Consider the following 15,140-nt stretch of genomic DNA (forward strand, 5'->3'; position numbering starts at 1 on the left):
AATTTTGGCAGAAAGTTGAAATATATTTTTAAAAAATCTAATGAACATTCTAGAACTGAGAAATACAGTATCTGAAATTAAGAAATCACTAGATGTTTTTAAAAGCATTACTGGACATAGCAGAAGACTGGAATAGTGATCCAAAGACAGGCCAATAAAAAATAACCAAACTGAAGACCAGAGGAAAAAAGGAAGTAGAAACAAAAAGAACGTAAGAAACAAGTGGAACACAGCAAAAAGATCTAACATACAGGTAACTGGAATCATAAAAGGAAAGGGAAAAAAGAGGAATAAGCTATATTTCAAGATATAAAGGCTAATAATTTTCATAAACAATTAAAAGACATTTACCTACAGATTAATGAAGCTCAGTAAAACCCAAGCAGGATAAATACAAAACAACAAAAAACACCCATACAAAACCCTCAAATCCACACCTAGGGAAATCACAGTCAAACTGTTGAAAAGCAAAGACAAAAAGCAGCCAATGGGAAAAAAGGTAATGCCTTCAGCAGAACAGTAATAAAATTGTTGGCTAATTTTTCAACAACACTTACGGAAGCTGGAAAACAATGGGATGACATACGGGTGATAAAACAAAACACATAATCATCTAGAATTCTTTTCAGAATTTGTTAGAAATTTAGGTGAAATAGACATTTCAGACAAAGTTCTGAGAAAACTAGTCAAAAGCAGACCTGAACTATAAGTACTTCTAAAGGAATAACTTCAGGTTCAAGAGAAAAATCCCAGATGGAAGCACACAACTTCAGAAAAAGAAATGAAGAGTACCACACTGGGTAAATAGTGGCTAATTGAGATGACAACATGTCTTGTGGCATTTTAACATATGAATAAGTAAAATACTTGACAGCAAAAGAACTTAGGGCAAAAGATAGTAAGTGGCATTAAAATGTTACATTAAAAACTTGCATTGTTTGGGAAGTGCTAAAAGAATAAAGTTTAAGTAGACTGTAGTAAGTCAAATTTGTGTATTATAATATACAGCAACCTCTAAAAGAATAGTATAACTCAAAAGTAATACAGGAGAAAATATAATATTAAAAATACACCTAAAACAATAAGATAAAAAGAATAAAGAGAAGCTATAGGAACAAAGAATGAGACAAACAGAAAACAAATAGCAAGAAGAAAGACTTAAACCAAATTCTATCAATAATCTCATTAAATAAATATAAATTAACAAAAACGCCAATTAAAAAAAAATTGTAAGATACAATAAAAGTCAATCCCAATTAATGGATTGGGAGTTTGGGGTTAGCAGATGCAAACTATTAAATATAGAATGGATAAACAATAAGGTCCTACTGTACAGCACAGGGAAGTATATTCAATATCCTGTGATAAACCATAATGGAAAAGAATATAAAAAAGGAACATAAAAAACAAAGTTGATTCTAATATTTAAATTTTTTAAAAAGATATAATCATTTTAATAAACATATACTGACTACTTGTTTAAAAAACTCCCAACTATACACTGCTGTTTATAAAAAAATACTTTAAATAAAGAGACAAAAAAGGTTAAATGTATAAGGATGAAAAGAAATTACAATGCAAACACTAATCAAAAACAAACAAAAAATCCCCCAAAATACAGAGGTAGCTTTATTAATTTTAAAAAGGGGACATTAAAGCAAGAGTTATAATCAGAGATAAAGAAGTGAATTTCATAATGATAAAATAGTTCATTCCACAAGAAGATGTAACAGTTCTAAATTTGATTCATCTAATAATTCCATAGCTTCAAAATATACAGAAGACTTCTGCTTCCAGCCTTGACAGTATAACTGGTACCAGACTAACCCTTCTCTTATAAATAACCATTAAAGTGGGGCATTAAAGAAGAAGCAGCAGAAAATGTGACACCTAAGGAACTGGCCATAAAAAAAGGTAAGCCCTACACACAGCAGAGCAACCTCACAGAGCTAAAGAATCAGAGAGTTTCAAGGTTACTGAAGTAAATGAAATTTGTGGCACAACATACTGGAAATAAGACAGAGGTACAGAGAAGGAGCTACAGAAATATGTAGAGAAAATTCACCCACTCATTCATTCATTCATTCTTTTGCTGAATACTAAGCTGTGCCTATTTTAGGGGTGAAGAGTATACAAGACTAGACAAAGAGCAACTAAACAGGAAAGAAATGTACACTGAAAAACTGTTACCTAAACAATCACTGAAACTTACATAGGATTAGAAGAAGCTCAAATTCCAACAACCCAGAGTACAGAAACCTTGTTGAAAAGCTTAGAAGCCCTAGAAAGTGCCTCAGAAGTTGGACTAATCTAGCCCTAGTGTAAAGGCTACTCTAAACTTGTCCTAATAAAGCTTAAAAGCAAGACTTGAAAGACTCAAGATTATCCACAAATTAATTCCATTCTAGAACAAAATTCAACACTGTCTAAAATAAGCCAACAAAACACAGAAACTCAACAATGAAGCATCAATAATGTCCAGCAAAAACCAAAACTGACCAGGCATGTGAAAAAGTAGGAAAAGGTGACCTATAACCAAGAGAAAATATAGCTCAATAGAAACAGAAAAAACATGACAGAGGCAATGGAATTAGCTATTATAAATATGTTTAAGACTTAAAAGACAAGCTGAACACAATGAGGGGACAAATAGGGAATCCAAAAGAGAAATGGAAACTATAATAATGAAAACTAGGGCTTCCCTGGTGGCGCAGTGGTTGAGAGTCCGCCTGCCAATGCAGGGGACATGGGTTCGTGCCCCAGTCTGGGAGGATCCCACATGCTGTGGAGCGGCTGGGCCCGTGAGTCATGGCCGCCGAGACTGCGTGTCCGGAGCCTGTGCTCCGCAACGGGAGAGGCCACAGCAGTGAGAGGCCCGTGTACCGCAAAGAAAAAAAAAAAGAAAACTAAAACTGTTAAAAAAAATCTATAAAAATGAACCAAAGTCCTAGAACAGAAATTTTATTAACTGAAAAATATATAAAATTAAAAATTCACCAGATGGGCTTAACAAGAGATTAGGCACTGAAGAAGATCAATGAACTTAAACATACTATCCCAGAGAAACTATGAAACTAGAGAACAAAGAAAAAAGTAAACAAACTCAACGATTGTTGGATAATATCAAGTGATTTAACATATATGTAAATAGGAATACCAGAAAAAGAAGGCAGAAAATTTTTTTAAAGAAATAGTGGTCTAAAATAATGGAAATTGAATCTATAATTTAAAACATTCCCATAGAGGGAGACCTTCAAGATGGCAGAGGAGACGTGATCGCCTTCCTCCCCACAAATACATCAGAAATACATCTACATGTGGAACAACTCCTACAGAACACTTACTGAACGCTGGCAGAAGACCTCAGACTTCCCAGAAGTCAAGAAACTCCCCACCTACCTGGGTAGGGCAAAAGAAAAAAGAAAACACAGAGACAAAAGAATAGGGAGGGGACCTGCATCTCTGGGAGGGAGCTGTGAAGGAAGAAAAGTTTCCACATACTAGGAAGCCCCTTCACTGGTGGAGATGGGGGTGGCAGGGGAGAAGCTTTGGAGCCACGGAGGAGAGAGCAGCAACAGGTGTGCAGAGGGCAAAATGGAGAGATTCCCGCACAGAGGCTCAGTGCTGACCAGCACTCACCAGCCCGAGAGGCTTGTCTGCTCACCCATCGGGATGGGCGGGGGCTGGGAGCTGAGGCTCTGGCTTTGGAGGTCAGATCCCAGGGAGAGGACTGGGGTTGGCTGTGTGAACACAGCCTGAAGGGGGCTAGTGCGCCACAGCTGGCTAGAAGGGAGTCCGGGAAAAAGTCTGGACCTGCCTAAGAGGCAAGGGACCACTGTTTCGGGATGCGTGAGGAGAGGAGATTCAGAGCACTGCCTAAACAAGCTCCAGAGACGGGCATGAGCCGTGGCTATCAGTGCGGACACCAAAGACGGGCATGAAATGCTAAGGATGCTGCTGCAGCCACCAAGAGGCCTGTGTGCAAGGACAGGTCACTATCCACACCTCTCCTCCTGGGAGTCTGTGCAGCCCGGCACTGCCAGGGTCCCGGGATCCAGGGACAACTTCACCTGGAGAACACACAGCACGCCTCAGGCTGTTGCAACTTCACACTGGCCTCTGCCGCAGGCTCGCCCCGCATCCGTACCCCTCCCTCCGCCCAGCCTGAGTGAGCCAGAACCCCCAAATCAAGCTGCTCCTTTAACCCCGTCCTGTCTGAGCGAAGAACAGATGCCCTCAGGCGACCTTCACGCAGAGGTGGGTGCAAATACAAAGCTGAGCCCCGGGAGCTGTGCGAACAAAGAACAGAAAGGGAAATCTCTCCCAGCAGCCTCAGGAGCAGTGGATTAAATCTCCACAATCAACTTGATGTACACTGCATCTCTGGAATACCTGAATAGACAACGAATCACCCGAAAATTGAGGCAGTGTACTTTGGGAGCAACGATAAATATATGTTTTTTCTTTTTGTGAGTGTGTACGTGTATGCTTCTTTGTGTGATTTTGTCTGTATAGCTTTGCTTTTACCATTTGTCCTAGGGTTCCGTCTGTTTTTTTTTTTTTTGTATCGTTTTCAGTGTTTGTTATCATTGGTGGATTTGTTTTTCGGTTTGGTTGCTCTCTTTCCTTTTTTAAAAATTTTCAATAATTATTTTTTACTATTTATTTTAATTATTTTCTTTTATTTTTCTTTCTTTTTTTCTCTCTTTTATTCTGAGCCATGTGGCTGACAGGGTCTTGGTGCTCTGGCCAGGTGTCAGGCCTGTGCCTCTGAGGTGGAAGAGCCGAGTTCAGGACATTGCTCCACAGAGATCTCCTGGATCCATGTAATATTAAATGGTGAAAGCTCTCCCAGAGATCTCCAACTCAAAGCTAAGACCCAGCTCCACTCAATGACCAGCAAGCTACAGTGCTGGACACCCTATGCCAAACAACTGGCAAGACAGGAACACAACACCAACCATTAGCAGACAGGCTGCCAAAATCATAATAAGGTCACAGACACCCCTAAAAACACCACTGGAGGCGGTAGTGCCCACCAGAAGAAAAAGATCCAGCCTCATCCGCCAGAACACAGGCACTAGTCCCCTCCACCAGGAAGCCTATACAACCCACTGAACAAACCTTAGCCACTGGGGACAGACACCAAAAAAAAAGGGAACTAGGAACCTGCAGCCTGTGAAAAGGAGACCCCAAACACAGTAACTTAAGCAAAATGAGAACACAGAGAAACACAGCAGATGAAGGAGCAAGGTAAAAATCCACCAGACCTAACAAATGAGGAGGAAACAGGCAGTCTACCTGAAAAAGAATTCAGGGTAATGATAGTAAAGATGATCCAAAATTTTGGAAATAGAATGGAGAAAATACAAGAAATGTTTAACAAAGACCTAGAAGAACTAAAGAGCAAACAAACAATGATGAACAACACAATAAATGAAATTAAAAACTCTCTAGAAGGAATCAGTAGCAGAATAACTGAGGCAGAAGAACGAATAAGTGAGCTGGAAGACAAAATAGTGGACATAACTACTGCAGAGCAGAATAAAGAAAAAAGAATGAAAAGAATTGAGGACAGTCTCAGAGACCACTGGGACAACATTAAACGCACTAACATTCGAATTAGAGGGCTCCCAGAAGAGTAGAGAAGAAGAAAGGGACTGAGAAATTATTTGAAGGGATTATAGTTGAAAACTTCCCTAATATGGGAAAGGAAATAGTTAATCAAGTCCAGGAAGCACAGACAGGACAAATCCAAGGAGAAACATGCCAAGACACATATATCAAACTATCAAAAATTAAATACAAAGAAAACATATAAAAAGCAGCAAGGGAAAAACAACAAATAACATACAAGGGAATCCCCACAGGGTTAACAGCTGACTTTCCAGCAGAAACTCTGCAAGCCAGAAGGGAGTGGCAGGACATTATTTAAAGTGATGAAAGGGAAAAACCTGCAACCAAGATTACTCTACCCAGCAAGGATCTCATTCAGATTCAACAGAGAAATTAAAACCTTTACAGACAAGCAAAAGCTAAGAGAATTCAGCACCACCAAACCAGCTTTAAAACAAAGGCTAAAGGAACTTCTCTAGGCAGGAAACACAAGAGAAGGAAAAGACCTACAATAACAAACCCCAAACAATTAAGAAAATGGTAATAGAAACATATATATCGATAATTACCTTAAACATAAATGGATTAAATGCTCTAACCAAAAGACACAGAGTGGCTCAATGGATACAAAAACAAGACCCATCTATATGCTGTCTACAAGAGACCCACTTCAGACCTAGGGACAGATACAGACTGAAAGTGAGTGGATGGAAAAAGATATTCCATGCAAATGGAAATCAAAAGAAAACAGGAGTAGCAATTCTCATATCAGACAAATTGACTTTAAAACACAGACTATTACAAGAGACAAAGAAGGACATGACATAATGATCACGAGATCAATCTAAGAAGAAGATATAACAATTGTAAATATTTATGCATCCAACACAGGAGCACCTCAATACATAAGGCAAATACTAACAGCCATAAAAGGGGAAATCAACAGTAACACAATCATAGTAGGGGACTTTAAAACCCCATTTTCACCAATGGACAGATCATCCAAAATGAAAATAAATAAGGAAACACAGCTTTAAATGACACACTAAACAACATGGACTTAACTGATATTTATAGGATATTCCATCCAAAAACAAGAGAATACACTTTCTTCTCAAGTGCTCATGGAACATTCTCCAAGGTAGATCATATCTTGGGTCACAAATCAAGCCTTGGTAAATTTAAGAAAATTGAAATCATATGAAGTGTCTTTTCTGACCACAACACTATGAGACTAGATATCAATTACAGGAAAAGATCTGTAAAAAATACAAACACATGGAGGCTAAACAATACACTACTTAATAACCCAGAGATCACTGAAGAAATCAAAAAGGAAATCAGAAAATACCTGGAAACAAATGACAATGAAAATATGACGACCCAAAACCTATGCAAGGCAGCAAAAGCACTTCTAAGAGGGAAGTTTAGAGCAATACAATCTTACCTCAAGAAACAGGAAACATCTCAAATAAACAACCTAACCTTACACCTAAAGCAATTAGAGAAACAAGAACAAAAGAACCCCAAAGTTAGCAGAAGGAAAGAAATCATAAAGATCAGATCAGGGCTTCCTTGGTGGCGCAGTTGTTGGGAGTTCGCCTGCCGATTCAGGGGACACGGGTTCGTGCCCCGGTCCGGGAAGATCCCACATGCCACGGAACGGCTGGGCCCGTGAGCCATGGCCACTGAGCCTGTGCGTCCGGAGCCTGTGCTCTGCAATGGGAGAGACCACAACAGTGAGAGGCCCGCATACCACAAAAAAAAAAAAAAAAAAAAAAAATCAGATCAGAAATAAGTGAAAAATAAATGAAGGAAACAATAGCAAAGATCAATAAAATGAAAAGCTGGTTCTTTGAGAAGATAAACAAAGTTGGTAAAGCATTAGCCAGACTCATCAAGAAAAAATGGGAGAGGACTCAAACCAATAGAATTAGAAATGAAAAAGAAGTAACAACTGACACTGCGGAAATACAAAGTATCATGAGAGATTATCACAAGCAACAGTATGAGAATAAAATGGACAACCTGGAAGAAATGGACAAATTCTTAGAAAAGCACAACCTTCCAAGATTGAACCAGGAGGAAACAGAATAGATAAACAGACCAATCACAAGCACTGAAATTGAGACTGTGATTAAAAATCTTCCAACCAACAAAAGTCCAGGACCAGATGGCTTCACAGGCAAATTCTATCAAACATTTAGAGAAGAGTTAACACCTATCCTTCTCAAACTCTTCCAAAATATAGCAGAGGGAGGAACACTCCCAAACTCATTCTACGAGGCCACCATCACCCTGATACCAAAACCAGACAAAGATGTCACAAAGAAAGAAAACTACAGGCCAGTATCACTGATGAACACTGATGCAAAAATCCTCAACAAAATACTAGCAAACAGAATCCAACAGCACATTAAAAGGATCATACACCATGATCAAGTGCGGTTTATCCCAGGAATGCAAGGATTCTTCAGTATACGCGAATCAATCAATGTGATACACCATATTAACAAACTGAAGGATGAAAAACATATGATCATCTCAATAGATGCAGAAAAAGCTTTCAACAAAATTAAACAACCATTTATGATAAAAACCCTCCAGAAAGCAGGCATTAGAGGGAACTTACCTCAACATAATCAAGGCCATATATGACAAAGCCACAGCCAAAATCATTCTGAATGGTGAAACACTGAAACCATTTCCTCTAAGATCAGGAGCAAGACAAGGCTGCCCACTCTCACTACTATTATTCAACATAGTTTTGGAAGTTTTATCCACAGCAGTCAGAGAAGAAAAAGAAATAAAAAAATCCAAATTGGAAAAGAAGAAGTAAAACTGTCACTGTTTGCAGATGACATGATACTATACATAGAAAATCCTAAAGACGCTACTGGAAAACTACTAGAGCTAATCAATGAGTCTGGTAAAGTAGCAGGATACAAAATTAATGCACAGAAATCTCTTGCATTCCTATACATTAATGATGAAAAATCTGAAACAGAAATTAAGGAAACATTTCCATTTACCACTGCAACAAAAAGAATAAAATACCTAGGAATAAACCTACCTAAGGAGACAAAAGACCTGTATGCAGAAAATTATAAGACACTGATGAAAGAAAGTAAAGATGATACAAACAGATGGAGAGATATACCATGTTCTTGGATTGGAAGAATCAACATTGTGAAAGTAACTATACTACCCAAAGCAATCTACAGATTTAATGCAATCCCTATCAAACTACCAATGGAATTTTTCACAGAACTAGAACAAAAAAATTTCACAATTTGTACGGAAACACAAAAGACCCCGAATAGCCAAAGCAATCTTGAGAAAGAAAAACAGAGCTGGAGGAATCAAGCTACCAGACTTCAGACTATATTACAAAGTTACAGTAATCAAGAGAGTATGGTACTGGCACAAAAACAGAAATATAGATCAATGGAACAGGATAGAAAGCCCAGAGGTAAACCCATGCACATATGGTCACCTTATTTTTGATAAAGGAGGCAAGAATATACAGTGGAGAAAAGACAGCCTCTTCAATAAGTGGTGCTGGGAAAACTGGACAGCTACATGTAAAAGAATGAAATAAGAACACTCCCTAACAGCACACACAAAAATAAACTCAAAATGGATTAAAGACCTGAATGTAGGTCCAGACACCATAAAACTCTTAGAGGAAAACATAGGCGGAACACTCTATGACATAAATCACAGCAAGATCCTTTTTGACCCACCTCCTAGAGAAATTGAAATAAAAATGAAAATAAACAAATGGGACCGAATGAAACTTAAACAAGACCAAAAGACAACCCTCAGAATGGGAGAAAATATTTGCAAATGAATCAACTGACAAAGGTCTAATCTCCAAAATTTACAAGCAGCTCATGCAGTTCAATATCAAAAAAGCAAACAACCCAATCCAAAAATGGGCAGAAGACCTAAACAGACATTTCTCCAAAGAAGATATACAGATTGCCAACAAACACATGAATGGATGCTCAACATCACTAATCATTAGAGAAATGCAAATCAAAACTACAATGAGGTATCATCTCACACCAGTCAGAATGGCCATCATCAAAAAATCTACAAGCAATAAATGCTGGACAGGGTGTGGAGAAAAGGGAACCCTCTTGCACTGTTGGTGGGAATGTAAATTGATACAGCCACTATGGAGAACAGCATGGAGGTTCCTTAAAAAACTAAAAATAGAACTACCATACGACCAAGCAATCCCACTACTGGGCATATACCCTGAGAAAACCATGATTCAAAAAGAGTCATGTACTGGGGCTTCCCTGGTGGCGCAGTGGTTAAGAGTCCGCCTGCCGATGCAGGGGATACGGGTTCATGCCCCGGTCCGGGAAGATCCCACATGCCGCGGGGCGGCTGGGCCCATGAGCCACGGCCGCTGAGCCTGCCCGTCTGGAGCCTGTGCTCCACAACGGGAGAGGCCACAACAGTGAGAGGCCCGCGTACCGCAAAAAAAAAAAAAAAAGTCATGTACCACAATGTTCACTGCAGCTCTATTTACAATAACCAGGACATGGAAACAACCTAAGTGTCCATCAACAGATGAATGGATAAAGATGATGTGGCATATATATACAATGGAATATTACTCAGCCATAAAAAGAAACAAAATTGAGTTATGTGTATGAGGTGGATGTACCTAGAGTGTTTTCTACAGAGTGAATTAAGTCAGAAAGAGAAAAACAAATACCGTATGCTAACACATATATATGGAATCTAAAAAAAAAAAAGGTTATGAAGAACCTAGGGGCAGGACAGGAATAATGATGCAGATATAGAGAACAGACTTGAGGACACGGGGACGGGGAATGGCAAGCTGGCACAAAGTGAGAGAGTGGCATGAACTAATATATATGCTATCAGTGGCATGGACTAATATATACGCTATTTATGTAAAATAGGTAGCTAGTGGGAAGCAGCCACATAGCACAGGGAGATCAGCTCGATGCTTTGTGACCTCGTAGAGGGGTGGGATGGGGAGGGTGGGAGGGAGACGCAAGAGGGAGGAGATATGGGGATATATGTATATGTATAACTGATTCTGTTATAAAGCAGAAACTAACACACCATTGTAAAGCAATTATACTTCAACAAGGATGTTTAAAAAAAAAATCCCCATAAAGATGGTCCAAAATAATGGATGATGAATCTATAATTTAAAACATTCCCATAAAGGAAACTCCAGGCCTAAATCGCCTTTGTTATAGTCTTCCAAATATTGAAAAAGGAAATACTAGCAATCCTACACAAGCAATTTGAAAGAGTAGAAAAAGAAGGGACACTTCAAAAACCACTCTTATTAGGCCAGCATAACGTTGACACCAAACTAATATTATAAGAAAGAGGAAATATAGGCCGATAACTCTGATAAACATAAATGCAAAAAACAGAACTTTAGCAAATAAAACCCAATGTTATATATGAAAGGTAATATATGTGATCAAATTGGATTTATTCCAGGAATGTAAAATGGGCTTGATGTTTTTAAAAAAATGTAATTAATTCATCATATACAGAGAAAAAACCAAATCGATATAGACTACATGAATCAACTCAATTGGTATATAAAAATCAGTTAAGAAACTTAAAAATTAATGGTGCTCAGAAAACTAAGAATAGAAAGGAATTTCCTTAATCTGAGTATCTTTGTCACAAAACCACAGCCAATATGTTAATGATGAAATGTGGGACACCTTTCTCCTAAGTTCGGGACTAAGACAAGGGTGTTAATGACCATTTCTAGTCAATGGTATAGTGGAGGTTCTAACAAATGTAAAAAGACAAGGAAAAGAAGTAAAAGATTAGAAAGGAAGAAGTAAAATTACTTTTCACAGATGTGATTGTACAAACAGAATGTCCAAAAGGATCCACAACTACAAACTATTAGAATTAATGGGTGAACATAGTAAGATTAATAACAAGATTAATATACAAAAATGTCAAATGTTTTTATATGCCAGAATCAAACAGAGAATATTTTAAAACAATACCATTTGCAATAGCAACAAAATACATCAAATTCATGAAATATATATACCTCTATCTTGAAACATTACTGAGAGAAATTAAGACCTAGATAAATGAAAGGATCTACCATGTTCGTGAATTTAAGACTCAGTATAAGATGTTAATTCTCCCTAATTTGATCTACAGAGTTAACTCAATCTATTCAAAATTCTGGAAGATTTTAAACATATATATGTTTGTGGTGGAGGGGTGGTATGAAACCAAAAAAGTGAAGCTTAAATTTATACGGAAATATAAAGAATGTAAACTAGCCAAGACATTCCTGAAGAAAAACAAAGTTGCAGGGCTCCTATTGCCAACTATCAAGACTTAGTAAAAAACTCATAATAAATAAGCATCGTTGACATAAGGACAGAGCAGAGGAAAAGAAAAAGTCTGACATATATAAGGTTACATCAAATGTACAACTTAATTCAGTGGGGAAAGAACAGTCTTTTCAATAAGTGCTTCTAGGTTAACCAGATAGATTAAAAAAAAATCCTTGAGCATTATGTCTGAATAAAGGGAAAATAAATGTTGATAGAATGAGGAGAAACTGATATCTGTGCACTGCTTGCGGGAATGCAGACTGAGACAGCCATACTGGAAAACATGGTAGTTCCTCAAAAAATTAAACACAGAGTTACCATATGATCTAACAATTCCACTTCTAGGTATATGTCCAAAAGAATTGAAAGCAGGGACTCAAACGTACTTGTACTCTCATGTTCAGAGCAGCATGAATTACAATAGCTCAAAGGTAGAAATAAGCCAAATATCTATCAACAGATGAGAAGATAAACAACAACAACAACAAAATGCAGTATACCCATACAATGGAATAATATTTGGCCTAAAAAGGTAACTGTGATATATGCTACAGCTTGAATGAACTTGAAAACACTATGCTAAGTGAAATAAACTGGACAAAACAGTACAAGTATTTATGATTCCACTTATATGAGGTACCTAGAATAGGCAAAATCATACAGACAGAAAATAGATCTGTTCTTACCTGTGGGTTGGGGGAAAGAGGGAATGGGGAGTTACTGTTTAATGGGTATAGAGTTTCTGTTTAGAATGATACAAAAGTTCTGGAAATAGATAATGGTGATGGCTGCAAAACACTGTGAATGTACTTAATACCACTGAATTGTACACTTAAAATTGGTTAAAACAGCAAATTTTGTTATATATTTTACCACAATAAAAATGCATTAATGTTCTCTGAATTTATTAATAGCCTAAATTGGAAACAACCCAAATGGGTTCACCTTAATGGGTGAAGGGATAAACAAACTGTGGTAATATATAAAATGAAATATTATTCAGCAATAAAAAAAGAACTATTGATACCCACAACAATGTGGACTGATCTCAAGGTCACTCTGAGTGAAAAAAGCCATTTTCCAAATATTATACTATACGATTTCATTAATATAACATTTCAAAATGACAAAATTATATACAGAGAGAGAACAGATTGCCAGATGTTGGAGGAGAAGGTTTGACTATAAAGCCTGGGAGAGTTCCTTTGTGGTGGTAGTTATATTAATGTATACATATGAAAATATTTCATAAAACTGTATACATCAAAAAGGAGTACATATAAAAACTGGAGGAATCTGAGTAAGTTCTGTGGTCTAGTTAATTATATTGTGCCTATGTGCCTGGTTTTCATAATGTTCTGTAATTATGTAAATGTACCACTGAAGGAAGGTGGGTACTGTTTCTGCAACTTCTTATGAGCATATAATTCTTTTGAAAAAGGTTTTTAAAATTCTGAGAGAAAATAATTCCTTTTAAGCGTTTTTAGTAAAAAAAGAACACATTAAAATTGGTGTCGTATACCTTCTTAATTCAGAAAGTCCTTGGCTTTTAAAAGTAGAAGTCATCTTAGTAAGTGCAGTTATACAGGAAGTGCAGTCATTAAAATTCTAGCAGTAAATGATCAAATAAGATAATTCATCTACAACGACATGTATCTAAGGGACTCAGAGATGCCCCCAGTTTCTGAAGTAGTAAATTTAGTTGTCTCTAGATATGTCTACACATATCTGCACCTTTCATTCTTGGGAGAAAATATAAAAACTTAGTAAGTTTTCAATAAGTAAATATTTATTAACTAATTACTTAAAGTCACTGCCCAGGAGGCTATAAGAAAGAAATGAACAAATTTACAATTTAGTAACAGTGATAAGAAGTAAGAATAAATGTGTTAAGAGAGGGATGGATATATGGGAGTTCAGAAATATGAAGGATATTTAAAACTAGGAGGTTTCAGAGCAAATTTAATGGAAAAGTTACATTGGAGCTGTCCTTAAAATAGGAAGAATTTGGATAAAGATGGAGAGGAGAGGCTCCAATTCAAGACAGCAGTGTAGGAAGTTCCTGAACTCATCTCCTCCCATGGACACACCTAACCTACAGCTATATATGGAATAATTTCCTCTGGAAACAAAACTAAAAACCAGCAAAACCAGTTTGCCCCTTCACATTGGGCAAATGAGAGGGATATCACATCAAAGTGGATAGGAAAGGCTAAGACACAATCTCACCATAAATCCCATCTACTGTGAGGTGACCCACAACCAGGAGGGAACTCAAAACCTGGAGCTTCTCACTAAGCAGCAGAGGGCTCATAATACCGCACATTGGACACTCCAACTTTTAAGGCCAGCACCTGAGAAACAGTCCTCCAAACACCTGGCTTTGAAGACCAATGAGGCTTGCACCCATGACACTTGGAGAGCTGTGGCAAACTGAGGGCTTGTATACAGACTCACCTGCCCCAGGGCCCAATGTAGAAGCAGTCCTTTGAAAAGTGCCCAGACTTTATGTAAAGGAGATTCATTTCCTAATTTTAAAGCATTGGTCTGAGGGGCAGGGGCCTGTTGGTATACTCTCCAGGAACAGAGGCTGGTGGGCACCATCTTCCTGCTTTCATTCTGCTTTGCTAAAGCCAGAGGGCACCATATTCTCACTCACACTCTCCTTCTGTCATGCTTCAGAACACCAGTATCTCCTGGAGGGGAGATTCTACACACACCTGCTGCCTTGGCTTTTTTTTTTTTTTTTTAACATCTTTATTGGAGTATAATTGCTTTACAATGGTGTGTTAGTTTCTGCTTTATAACAAAGTGAATCAGCTATACATATACATACATCCCCATATCTCCTCCCTCTTGCATCTCCCTCCCACCCTCCCTATCCCACCCCTCTAGGTGGTCACAAAGCATGGAGCTGATCTCCCTGTGCTATGCGGCTGCTTCCCACTAGCTATCTATTTTACATTTGGTAGTATATATTAGTCCATGCCACTCTCTCATTTTGTTCACCCTGTTTTTTTTATATCTGGTGACCCAGTTTCTGTGGCTGCCACCCAGGGGATACCCCTTGATCACCTGTCTTTAGAGACCAGGGGCCTGTATTCCTGTGTCTTACAGGACTGTAACAATCAGAGAGAGTTCTTG

This window comes from Hyperoodon ampullatus (assembly GCF_949752795.1).
Source record: "Hyperoodon ampullatus genome assembly, chromosome: 1".
NCBI classification, from domain to species: domain Eukaryota; kingdom Metazoa; phylum Chordata; class Mammalia; order Artiodactyla; family Ziphiidae; genus Hyperoodon; species Hyperoodon ampullatus.